Source organism: Arachis ipaensis, chromosome B2 (assembly GCF_059453495.1).
Source record: "Arachis ipaensis isolate K30076 ecotype BB chromosome B2, ASM5945349v1, whole genome shotgun sequence".
NCBI lineage: Eukaryota > Viridiplantae > Streptophyta > Magnoliopsida > Fabales > Fabaceae > Arachis > Arachis ipaensis.
The window spans coordinates 13105593-13116776 of NC_142437.1; the positions used below are offsets into that span (position 1 = coordinate 13105593).

General features: G+C 38.2%; 1 protein-coding gene and 1 pseudogene across 2 annotated transcripts in view; one reads left to right on the forward strand and one right to left on the reverse strand.

Moving 5' to 3' along the window:
* The window catches only part of LOC107624936 (octanoyltransferase LIP2p, chloroplastic), a 30877-nt gene that overhangs the window by 10728 nt on the left and 8965 nt on the right, over positions 1 to 11184 (reverse strand). The window lies entirely within an intron of this gene.
* LOC107626848 (putative disease resistance protein RGA3 pseudogene) lies at positions 7266 to 11135 on the forward strand (annotated as a pseudogene).

Consider the following 11184-nt stretch of genomic DNA (forward strand, 5'->3'; position numbering starts at 1 on the left):
CCCCCTCCCTCACTCCCTGCCGCCTCCCCCCCTCAGCCCACTCCCCCCCCACCCCTCCCCCTTCTTGTAACATCCCTCACCCCACTCCCGTAACCCCCTCCCTCAGCAACAACAATAATCAAAACTCAGCAACAATAATCAAAACTCAGCAACAATTCACAAAAGATTCAGAAATTCTACAACAAAAATCCAGTTCACAGAAGAAGAAGAAGAAGAAGAAGAAGAAGAAGAAGAAGAAGAAGAAGAAGAAGAAGAAGAAGAAGAAGAAACAGAAGAAGTGGCGGATCACAGGCAGCAGGGCGGCGGTGCAGCGGTGCAGCGGTGGCGGTGGCAGCGAAGATCTGCGGCGAGGACCCTTCCCCTTCCCCCTCTTCTTCCCAAAACCCCCTCCCCCCTCTTCTCCCTTCGCGTTCCCTTCCCCCTTTCCCCGAGGAGCAGAGCAGTGAAGATCAGCGGCGACAGCAAAGAGCGGCGGCGCACGGCAACGAAGAGCGGCGGCGGTAATGAAGACCGGTGGCGGTGGCGAGGAGAGAAGAAGAAGAAGAAGATGAAGAAGGTGGTGGTGGTGCGGTGCAACAGGGCGACAAGGCGGCGGGTGGCGGTGCGGTGGTGCGGCGGTCCCCTTTCCTCCCCCCTTCACCCCCGCCCCCTTTCCTCGCCCCCCCTTTCTTTCTATCCCCACCCCCTTCTCTGATCTTTCCTTTCTTTTTTTATTTATTTTATATTTATTTTATTTTATAATTATATTTATTTTATTTTATAATTTTTTTAATGAGGAGTAGTTTGGTAATAAAAAAATAAAATTGGTAAAAAGGATGATTTTAAAGCGTTTTTGAACGTTGAGGATGATTTTAATAATGAAAAAAGGCCGGGGACGATTTTGATTTTCAGCCCAGACCTTAGGGACGATTTCAGTACTTAACCCCTGATGTGGGGGTAATTCCCATTCTTGTAGAGATAATATTTTCATGATTTTTATTTTTGAATAAACAGGTTGTTTGGTATCAGAGTCTCTATAATGTGTCAATTCAATAGATCCGGTGTCTACTAATATGAATTCATAGAATTTTTGGATTTTTTGTGGGTTAATAGGAATGTAATGGAAAGTGTTTGGGAAAATAGTCTTGTATAGGGTTTAAGGTTTAGGGTTTAGGGTTTAGGGTTTATCGTCATTAAAAATTTGAAAATTCCCTTAAATCAAATACCGATTTTGTAATATTTTTCAAAACCTTTAAAACAAGTTCAATCTAAATGAGTCCATTGTTAAAACCTTATCAAAAGAGTCAAAAACCTTTCAATTTGAATCCCTTTTTATAAGTTAAATTTACAACCCAAGACCACAAGTTAACAAAATCTTAGGACTCACTTTCCTTTTTAAATCGTCTCATTTGATCAAAAAGTTTCAGTCCTAGTTTCAAAACCAAATCATTCAAACCAGAGTTCCAAACCAAGTTTAAAAATCAATCTAAGCTTTAAAACTTTTTCAACACGAACGACAATAGTCTATACTATGAAGATAAGTTGAGATTTGGTCATCGGCTTCATAATTTCCTCAACCTTGTTGTTGTGATCTATCCGCCCCACGTGTTTCTCGGTGTGGACAATCTCTAACTAAATGTCCTGGTGCGCCACACTTGTAAAATAGTTTCATACCCAACTGGCATGGCTTATTCGGATGGTAATTCCCACACTCCTGACATTTCATATCAGGGGAGTAAGCTCTTGAATGCTTCCCCTCACCATTTCTCTTGAAGTGTTGTCCCCTTGGTCCAAGATAATCATCACGTTCCCTACTAGAGTTTCCTCCACGAGTGTCCCTTGACGAGGCTACCGTCTGTGCATATTCCTCAACAACTTTTGCCTTGTTCACCAGATCAGAGAAAATTCGAATCTCCAAAGGAGCCACAGTAGTCATGATGTTATCCTTCAAGCCCCTTTGATACTTGATGTACTTCCAACTTTCATAGGTCTCCGGGGCACCTTGACACACCCTAGAGAACCTACAGAGTTCTTCAAATCGGCTGGTGTAGTCCGCCACAGATAAGGAGCCTTGCTTTAGCTGCATAAGTTCTATCTCTTTCGCTTCCCTTGCAGACTCAGGAAAGTATTTCTTCTAGAAGGTCGTCTGGAATACATCCCAAGGAACATCTGCGTGCTGGAGCTGTAGCAAGCAACATTCTGCCTGCCACCAATGCTGGGCCTCTTCCCGAAGCTGATAAGCAGCAAACTCCACGTATTGGTTGTTCGGGACATGCTGTGCTTGCAGTGCGCACTCCATAGCTTGGAACCAGTTATCCGCTTCTGTGGGATTAGTTGAACCTCGAAAACTCGGAGGATGAACCTTGAGAAAAGTCGCCAAGGTCATCGGAGCACCTCCCATATTATCGCCGTTCCCTTCAGCATTGTCATTTGCATCTCCTTCCCCGTTTCCGTTTCCATTTCCCGCCGGTTGACCTAACCTCTGCACAGCTTGCAGAGTCGCAGCAGCATTAGCTTCCATAGTGTTCGCAAGGTTTTCCATGGCCGCCATGAATTCAGCATGGTTGTCAGCCGGTTGCTCATTCCTACTCTCTCGTGAACGTGCTCGACCTCGTCCGCGAGTGGCCATGTAAGGTTCCTGTCTACACCAAACAATCAATATCAATGTGATCAGTCTCGATATCAAAAGCCTAGTACTTCAATTATCCCAAACAGGCACTCACAAACAAGCATGCTATGCATATATCAATCAGATAACCTAATAGCATCAAAGAAAAGACACACAGAGTATGCAATGAAGCACAATCGGTCCATCCCTCAGGCTCACAAGGACGAACTGCTCTGATACCACTAAATGCAACACCTTAATTAGCCTAAGCTTTACCTCGCGTCGTAAAGCAAAGGTTAATCAAGGGTTACGACAATTCTAAGCTCATACATAAAATATATAGAAGGAATTAGTATAATCTAGAAGTCTGATGAAGGAGATAGCTCAAAAACAGAATTTGAAAAGCACAAAATGTACTAACGAAGCTACTAACCTAAAGCACAAGAAATAATTACAATATAACAAAATATCATAGTATAATATCATAAGAATCTAGCCACGACTCGCGGAGTTTAAGCCAGCTAGCCATATCCAGACCATACTTGGAACCAAACAGTAAAATCAGCTTATACAAGTTTTGTTCTCTCAATATACAAGCCTATAGGAAAAATAAAATACAAAAGTGAGAGATGTATAAACAAGATAAACAAAAGACTCCAAAAAGGTATCTGGATCCTCTGCTTCTGTCACCATCCAAGCAACTCACCGAGGTGGGTTGCGGCCTGTATCTGAAAAGCACAACAGAAATATGGTATGAGAACCGAAGGTTCTCAGTATGGTAACAGTGCCCAGTGATCTAAGATATAAGACCCCGGGACGCCAAAGGCAATCTTAGGCTTCATATCCGTCACATATTTATCTTAAAGCATACTAACACATTAAAACATAACTGACAACCGTAATATAAGAACAGGGTAATCTAACTTAGAGGATTACTAACTAAACTAGTCACCGCTGTCCCACAGCCTTTGCCAACCTACCTTCCATGCGATCCCATCGCCACTGCCTACCTGACCTCCTCAAAAATCCAGACAAACACAGATAATACAAGCAAGGAAACCACAGGTAATATTCAAATATATAACAAGTAATTCAGGAAGCAATTAGGCATATTATACAATTAGGCAAACTCAAGTAAAAAAAGCAAGCAAGCATATAGAAGATGCATATGATGAATGTCTGTCATATTGGCTGTGATATCACATGTCGGTTAAAATTCCAAACCCGACAGAAAATCCGGTCGACAACTCCCGGATTAGTCTCTCTATTGCGCATAAGGAGGAATAATTTCGAGGGATGAGTGCCCTACCACCTTCTCCTTTCAGAGGAAAACATTCCGAAGGAGCGTGCCCTACCACCTTCCTCTGGTTGCCGCATGATTCCGTGGGTTAGTGCCCTACTACCTTGCAATCAGAGAGAAGTCGCATTTTCAGGAGGAATGATTCCGAGGGATGAGTGCCCTACCACCTTCTCCTTTCAGAGGAACACATTCCGAGGGAGCGTGCCCTACCACTTTCCTTTGGTTGCGAGAAATATGAGTGAGAAACCCAGCTTCAACTCTCACATCCGAACGTAGACGGGAAACTGCCACAGCCCCTACGACGGATAACAAAACATATCATAAACTCAAATTCAATCTCAGAGGCCACTGCTCATAGCACACTTCCACTCATACTCGTCACAACCATCATCAATTCATAACTTTCCATTCCGAACTCACTAGTTCGTCAATTCCTCAATTCATATACCATTCTTCCTTCGCACTCCATCAAACCCATCCTTAATACACCAGAAACCTAAGCCTCCGTTTTCTAACTTTTTAAAATAATACCAAATCAATTCCCTTAGGTTCTATCCAATGTTTAAATATCAAAAACTAGGCCCAAGAGTCTTAAAATTGTGTTATAGAAGCTTACAACCTTATTGGGAAAGTGAAACAGTTGAAAACAAAGTTTAAGTTTGAGGAACAAGGCATGTGCATATGCACAGGGGTGTGCGTGTGCACGCCCCAAAGAAGTTTCAAAACGTGTGCGTGCGCACAGGGGGTGTGCGTACGCACAGGTACCAAAATTCACAATGTCTGTTCACTCGCACAACCTGTGCTAGCGCCCCCAACAGACTGACTTCCCCAACGTGTGCGTGCGCACAAGCTGTGCGAGCGCTGCAAAAAGAGAGCCTTCCCCTGCGTGTGCGTACGCATAGGTCTGTGCGTTCGCACATACCAGAAATCTCAAAATTCTACAACTTTGCAGAATTTCAGATTTTAACACCAATCTTTGAGTGATCATAACTTCTTCTACAAAATTCCAAATTTTACAAATTTTATATCGATTCGAAAAATTTTCAATAAACTTTAACTCTAAACCACTTTCGACAAATTTTGAAAATCGAGACAAAAGTTACGATCAAACAAAGTTCACCAAAAAACTTTTTTTTTTCAAAACTTACAAAATCCCAATTTACCAACTTTCACCAACTACATCCAACCAAAACAATACCACACTTCCAATTCCAACACAATCTACCCCTTTTGGGTCACCATTCATTATTCACACTAGTTTTTCCTATCACAATTCATCATTCTCAATCTCAAATATCAAACATATAACATCACCAACAATTTAACATATAACATCACCAACAATTTTTCTACCAATACATTCACCAATCATCATTCTCTTTCAATATCAATCTCCCATATCCAACTACCCACATCAATGTAGCCATTTATCAATCATTTTAAATCATCAATTACCATTTCAACAACCTTGACATCACATATTCCATATCAAACCACTTTTCAATCCACATCATCATTCATCCTCATCATATCATTATTAATCATCATCATATCGAACCACTTTTAAATATAGTTGTATTTAACCAAATATTAATTTGATACTAATTTTAACAAAAACCAAATAGACAAAATGGCACTCATAAACATAAAAAGTTAAAAAAAGGTTTGATTTTAAGGATTCATTGATCGTATTTATCCATATTATACTTATTTTAAATAAAATACTTATAAATTCTACTAACTTATTTTACTCTCTCTTTTTTTAATATTCAAAATTTTTAACGAATTAATTATTTATTTTTTATGAAATATAACATATTTTATTTTTTTAAAATAACAAAAATATAAATAAAATTAACTATCCTAACATTATTTCTCATTATCTTTTAAATAAGTGAGCCTAATAATATAACATACACAAAAAAATTCAATCATTAAATCAATAATATGTATTTATATATATTTTTTCATATTGAGTCACACATTTTTTCATATAGATATTCAATGACCATAATAATTAAAATCTGTTTATAATTATATAACAAATATTTTTTTATCAAATAATAAATACATAATTTTTTTACGCAATATCTAATTTTTGGTATATGAACAACATGATTAAACATTAATATAAGACACGTTAAAAAAAAACAAAAATAGAATAAACAAAAAACTCCTAACAAGGCACGGATGCATTTCAGCTGAAACCATATGGTTGAGGGTCTTTTTAAACTTGCAGGAGGAGTGGAGGACAAATTGAGAATTTCAACCTAAAGAAAACTTGATAAAGAAAGAAACGGTTGTACCAAGTACTCTAAATCTTGATGTCTATAATATATTTTATCAATAAATCTAAACTTTACGTTTTTTTAAATATTGTATCTCAATGGTAGCCACGATTGGAATTTCAGACTTTCAAAAAAGTGCATGACATAGCTGAAACTTTTCCTATAGTATAATCAATTTAACTCTTTGCACATCATGCGAATCTTAATCTAATTTCCTATATTAAATATATACTGCTAAATTGATTGGAACAGAAAACCTTCACATCCTTACAATGGGATAGGTAATAACTAATAACGTTCCTATAGTATATTATTAGTATCCAGTTATCCACAAAAACACGGAAACATAAAACTTGCAAAGAAAGAATTAAAAAAGAAGACTTAGAGCAAAGCCAATTAAAAAAGAATTAAAGTGCTGTGAATTTTTGGAAATTCCCGTGTTAATTGTTCACTACCCTGCAATCTTTGTTCTCTTATCTTTTCTGAAAATCCATTCATTTTGGGCTGTTGTTGTTGAGATCATATCATGGCTGGTGCACTTATTGGTGGAGCTTTTCTTTCTGGCTTCATTAACGTTGTTTTTGACAGGTTCCTTACAAAAGATTCGGTCAACCTGATCTTGGGCAAGAAGCTCGGCTCTGACTTGGTTGAGAGGCTGAAGATTTCTCTGCATGCTGCTGAAGCTCTGGTTGGTGATGCTGAGTACAAGCAACTGGACAACCCATCTGTGAAGGATTGGCTCAACTGTCTGAGGGATGCTGTTTACATGGCTGATGACTTGCTGAACGTTGTCCTCATGAAAGCTGCCACTCGAAAGGAGGTACGTTCTTTCTGGCCCATTAGCTTCCTCAACCCAGATAGGGACATGGTAGATAAGATGGAAGGGGTGGTTAGAAGGATAGAATTTCTTGAAAAACAAAAGGATTTCCTTGGTCTGAAAGTGATTCCCAAGGACAATAACTTGGCATGGAGAGCATCCACATCTCTGGTGGAGGGGAATATATATGACAGGGAGGATGATCAACAAGCCTTACTCAAAATAATAAGTGACAACAGTGAATCTCAGTTATATGTGATCCCTATTGTTGGCATGGGTGGGGTTGGTAAAACAACCTTAGCTAAATGGGTGTACAGTGTCATAGAGGGATTTGATCTGAAAGCATGGATTTGCATCTCTGAAACATTTGATGTTGCTGATATTACAAAGACAATCATAGAGGAAGTTACTAGAAGTCCTTGTACTCTTCAGAGTTTAAATTCACTTCAAATTGAATTGAAGAGAATCTTGTGGGAGAAGAAGTTTCTTATTGTTCTAGACGACGTCTGGAGCGATGATGCTGATAGCTGGAAGAAATTTAAAACTCCTTTCCATGGTGGGGCTAAGGGAAGTACAATGCTTCTAACAACTCGCATCAAAGAGGTTGCCTCAGTAGTTCAAACTTATCCCTCTTACTTTCTTAATGAGCTGTCGGAAGATTATTGTTGGCTAGTGTTTGCAGATAATTCATGTTTTCTAAAGTCAAACGAGAATTCAACACTAGAAGAAATTGGTAGAAAAATTGTCAACAAGTGTAAGGGGTTGCCATTAGCTGCAGAAACCCTCGGGCACTTGTTGCGAGGAAAGGAGGACGTTAAAGAATGGAATGTTGTTTTAACAAGTGACATCTGGGAATTTTCTATGCCGAGGGTGATCAATGCCGAGGGTAAAACTATTTTGGACTTTTCCTCAACTTTTGATCCTCTCATCGCAAATACATGTTTTAAAAAGAGAGATGAACATCTTATAACCTATAAGAGTGGCATGACAAGCTCTCAAATCGACTTCTTCTTGTTGAGGAGAATCGACCGAAAATTTTGCATTAACTGTAAAATTATCCTGGGAGAGAGTTTGACAACACAACATAGGGTGCTCGTCATGGATTTTCGCGTTGAGCAAAAGTTGAGGAAAAGACATCATACGAAGAACCCAAGGACGAGGTGGTGGCGGATGAAAGGTGAGGAACAAAGAAACTTCCTAAGACGGGTTGGAGAAGAGGCAAAGTGGGATGGGAATGGAAGCGTGGAAGAGATGTGGAGGGAGATGGCAGAAGTTATTAGAAGAACAGCAAAAGAAAGTTTTGGTGAATCTAAAGGAATAGGACCAAGAGACAAGGAGTCCTGGTGGTAGAATGTGAGTATACAAGAAAAGATAAAGATAAAAAGGGAATGCTTTAAAGAGTGGTCTTTATGCCGCAATGCAGATAACTGGGAAAAATATAAGGCGGCTAAGAAAGAGACAAAAGTGGTTGTAAGTGAAGCAAGAACAAGAGCATATGAAGGTCTCTACCAGTCTTTGGACACGAAAGAAGGAGAAAAAGGTATATATAGAATCGCAAAGAGCTGGGAAAGAAGAACGAGAGATTTGGATCAGGTTAAGTGCATAAAGGATAAAGATGGAGAGGTGTTGGCTCAAGAGGAGAAGATTAATAAAAGATGGAAGAACTACTTCTACGAGTTATTTAATGAGGGACAGAAGACTCTTCCGAGACTGAGTCGATTATGCACAATGGAAGAAGACCAAAACTTTGACTACTATTGAAGGATTCGAGACTTCGAAGTAAAAGAGGCTCTAAAGCAGATGAAAAATGGCAATGCAGTAGGACTTGATAATATCCCGATTGAGGTTTGGAAGGGTCTTGGAGAAAAAGGCATCAACTGGTTAACCAAGCTTTTTAATGAGATTTTAAGGTCAAAGAAGATGCCTGATGAGTGGAGAAAGAGCACCTTGATACCTATCTACAAGAATAAGGGGGATATACAAAGTTGCGAAAACTATAGAGGGATTAAGCTTATGAGTCATACTATGAAGTTATGGGAAAGGGTGATAGAACGGAGGTTGAGAAAAGAGACACAAGTAACAGAGAACCAATTTGGATTTATGCCAGGCAGATCTACCATTGAAGCGATATACCTATTAAGAAGGATGATGGAGAGGTATCGTAGTAATAAAAGGGATCTACATATGGTGTTTATTGATTTGGAAAAAGCGTATGATAGGGTACCAAGGGAGGTCTTATGGAAGGTTTTAGAAAAGAGGAGAGTAAGGATTGCATATATTCGGGTAATTAAAGACATGTATGATGGGGCCACAACTAGTGTGAAGACTCAAGGTGGTGTGACAGAGGAATTCCCTATTGGTATAGGATTACACCAGGGATCATCCTTAAGTTCATACCTTTTCACATTAGTCTTGGAAGTACTCACAGAGCACATCCAAGAGCCTGTGCCATGGTGCATGCTTTTTGCCGATGATATCGTCTTTATGGGAGAGTCAAGGGAAGACCTAAATAAGAAGTTGGAGTTATGGAGAGAATCTCTAGAAGTGTATGGTCTGCGCATAAGCCGTAGCAAGACGGAATATATGGAATGTAAGTTCAGTCTGAGAAGGGAAAACCCCAATATAGAGGTGAAGATTAGAGAAAATATCCTACGAAAAGTTAAAAGTTTTAAGTATCTTGGGTGTATCATACAGGATAATGGAGAGATTGAACAGGATATAAATCATAGGATCCAAGCAGGTTAGTCAAAATGGCGGAGTGCATCTGGTTTTATATGCGACAAAAAAGTGCCTTTAAAACTTAAAGGTAAATTCTATCGCACCGCTATAAAACCGGCTATGCTGTATGGTACGGAATGCTGGGCGGCTAAGGGGGAGCACGAACATAAGCTGAGTGTGGCAGAGATGAAGATGTTGAGATGGATGAGTGGTCATACAGGATTGGATAAAATAAGGAATGAAGATATAAGGGAGATAGTTGGAGTAGCACCCATTGTAGAAAAGATGGTTGAATCGCGTCTCAGGTGGTTTGGACATGTGAGAAGAAGATCGATAGAACATCCAGTCAGGAGGGTGGATGAGATGGAAGATGGACAAAGGGCGAAAGGCAGAGGAAGACCTAAGAAGACCATCCATGAGGTGGTCAAACGAGATCTACATGTAAACGGTCTCTCTGTAGACATGATACATGACAGAGCACAATGACGTCGTTTGATTCATGTAGCCGACCCCACTTAGTGAGACAAGGCTTTGTTGTTGTTATTTTGTTGTATACTTATTTTAAATAAAGTACTTATAAATTCTACTAACTTATTTTACTCTCTCTTTTTTTAATATTAAAAATTTCTAACAAATTAATTATTTATTTTTTATGAAATATAACATATTTTTATTTTTTTAAAATAACAGAAATATAAATAAAATTAACTATCCTAACATTATTTCTCATTATCTTTTAAATAAGTGAGCCTAATAATATAACATACACAAAAAAAAAATCAATCATTAAATCAATAATATGTATTTATATATATTTTTTCATATTGAGTCACACATTTTTTCCTATAGATATTCAATGACCATAATAATTAAAATCTGTTTATAATTATATAACAAATATTTTTTTTATCAAATACTAAATACATAATTTTTTCACGCAATATCTAATTTTTGTTTGGTATATGAACAACATAATTAAACATTAATATGAGACACATTAAAAAAACAAAAATAGAATAAACAAAAAACTCCTAACAACGCACGGGTGCACTTCAGCTGAAATCATATGGTTGAGGGTCTTTTTAAACTTGCAGGAGGAGTGGAGGACAAATTGAGAATTTCAACCTAAAGAAAACTTGATAAAGAAAGAAAGCGGTTGTACCAAGTACTCTAAATCTTGATGTCTATAATATATTTTATCAATAAATCTAAATTTTACGTTTTTTTAAATATTATATCTCAATGGTAGCCACGATTGGAATTTCAGACTTTCAAAAAAGTGCATGACATAGCTGAAACTTTTCCTATAGTATAATCAATTTAACTCTTTGCACATCATGCGAATCTTAATCTAATTTCCTATATTAAATATATACTGCTAAATTGATTGGAACAGAAAACCTTCACATCCTTACAATGGGATAGGTAATAACGTTCCTATAGTATATTATTGGTATCCAGTTATCCACAAAAA